This window comes from Artemia sp. Qi Xiang Cuo, chromosome 20, assembly GCF_049724085.1.
Source record: "Artemia sp. Qi Xiang Cuo chromosome 20, ASM4972408v1, whole genome shotgun sequence".
In the NCBI taxonomy this organism is placed as follows: Eukaryota; Metazoa; Arthropoda; class Branchiopoda; order Anostraca; family Artemiidae; genus Artemia; species Artemia sp. Qi Xiang Cuo.
The window spans coordinates 45,093,274-45,095,534 of record NC_142813.1 but is presented as its reverse complement, the minus strand read 5'-3'; the positions used below and the strand labels follow the sequence as shown (position 1 = coordinate 45,095,534).

Here is a 2,261-nt window from a genome sequence, read left to right as displayed (position 1 = left end):
TTATGTTTGTTTCGGTAATCTTTATCGTTATCATTCCGTTCCTTGCTCTTTTGTTTGGCTGTCTCAATTGTTGCTTCTCTGTAATCTTCATCATTATCATACCGTTCCTTACTCTTTTGTTTGGCTGTCTCAATTTTCGCATGTCTGTAATCTTCATCATTGTGATAACACATCTTGCTGTTTTGTTTTGATCTCTCAATTATTACTTCTCGATACGCCTTGTCAGTTGAATACCTTTGCTTTTTTCTTTTCAAGATGTTGTCTCTGTTTTTTGTATAGTACTGTTTTTTTTAAATTACGTATAACTCGCTTAGAAGGCATCTTATTACAAAACAAGAAATAAAATTTTCATTTAATTAACACTTCTTATAACTCTTATAACTCGTAACAAACTGGGGCAATCAAGTTGAACACTCCCTAACATCGTACTGGAAGCAAAACACATCATCACTCCGACAGTGAACAACCATATTACTGTTAATTTGAAAGTTGCTTAATCTCTTTGTGTATGTGCGGTAAGAAGCCTGTATAGGACATCCCTGTATTGTTCATATCTTGAAAATCCTCAACTAAGAACCGCTTCATGATTATTTCCATTTTGTCGTGGGGCTTTGCAAAGGTCATCTTCATACTCCTAGGTCTTTCATCAAGGATTTGATCTACAACACTTCTCACCCATTCTGACATTGGGTTATCTAACTCAGGAAGGTGGTCAAGTTGCTCGAAACGTAGGCCTATTTCATTGAACGAATTGACTCCTAGCACATCCCTTAGCCATTCGTTGCTGACGGCACTACCAATCCAAATAAACATATACACTCCATTTTCTAAGATATATACCGCGTCTTGTTTCATTCTATCATATGAGCATCGAATTGGTGCTGGGAATGATGATCCCTCGTTTTTGTTTGGATCTTGCATTTGGTGAATGGGTAACAGCCTTGGGTAGAGAAAGAAAAGGCTTGTTCTTGCGTCCATTGTCTGCGCAATATGCATAGCCAACGCACGATCATCAATCACTATATCCAGGGCACCAGACAAAGCATCATTTTTAATCAAACACATAGAAAAGAGAGGCAGCAGTTTCAACTGCTCGGGCAGGATGAGTTGTACAGTATTCGTTTGGGTATTTGTGTTTTTCCTATAGTTGGCCAAAATCTGAGCAACACGTTTAATCATATTTTCTCGAATGCCTTTTGGTGATGAATCCAATATCGTTGACACGGCTTGCTTTAACATTAAATTAATAAGGGCGTCTGAATCTACCAGTTTATAAACGTCTGAAAACTGGTTTACAGTGGGCAGAGCCAAGTTGTGAATTCGCACCCTCCTTTTCCCATCTAGGCTAGTGTAAAGAAATGCCAATTGAAAATAGGCCTCTTCATCCTGAATTTTGTCTTCGTATTTGATTTCCACAGTAATTGCTTTATTACTGTCCATAGCCCCCATTTCAACATCACTGCTATTGGACATGAAGTAACTTCCATAAAAGTTACACGGGTTTAAACCTGTTGACGTTCGGAGCCTCATGACCACATCAAATGCCGAAGTGAAGCGCACACTTCTCACACAGTCTTCAAGCAATCTTTGACCATCTTTCTCAGCTAAGAAGTAAGTGTACTTGTACACCGTTCCACCACTCAGCCTAGAAATTTGAGCCAGAGTTGCCACATCAATAAAACTTGGGTTTGCTAAATACAGATCAACGCCAACTCCCAATTCAGCGCATTTTTGAGCCAAATCATTGTAATATGTGATTTGAGGTGCAAGGATATTTTTCTCTTTATCTGTCCCTAGTAGCTTTCTGTCATCGCGAACTTTTAAACCTCCTGGCTTCCCAAACTCAGGTAAAGTTGATTGAAAAACCAGCAGTTTTCCATTCTTGTTACTAGCAGTCAAAGCCTTCATACCAGCTTCGATGGCTGGGCCCAACATGGCCTGAGTTCCTTGGTCTTCAGTATACAATTGGGGTATCAATTTCATTAACTGATCTATTTTATTTTTTAGCTTGAATTGGATTAACAAGGAAAAAATTGGCTTGAGGGATAAAATTTTCTAGCAAATCAGACAGGGCTATCATTCTAGGGCGTGCATGTGAAAAATCCCAAAAATGGACTTCATCGCTGAATGTAATGAAACCAATGTCAACCAAAGTATCATCGTTTTCCCGAGGTATGTTTTCCAAAATTTGGTTCATGTATGAACACAAGAAGGTAACTAGTCCATTCTTCATATTGTTATATGAAACATCAATTACGAAT

The 2,261-nt window shown here is 38.5% G+C and overlaps 1 pseudogene; it reads right to left on the bottom strand.

Moving 5' to 3' along the window:
* Positions 1 to 477: 477 nt before the first annotated feature.
* On the bottom strand, positions 478 to 1,983 carry LOC148940264 (protein transport protein Sec24C pseudogene; annotated as a pseudogene).
* Between the last annotated feature and the right edge of the window lie 278 nt (positions 1,984 to 2,261).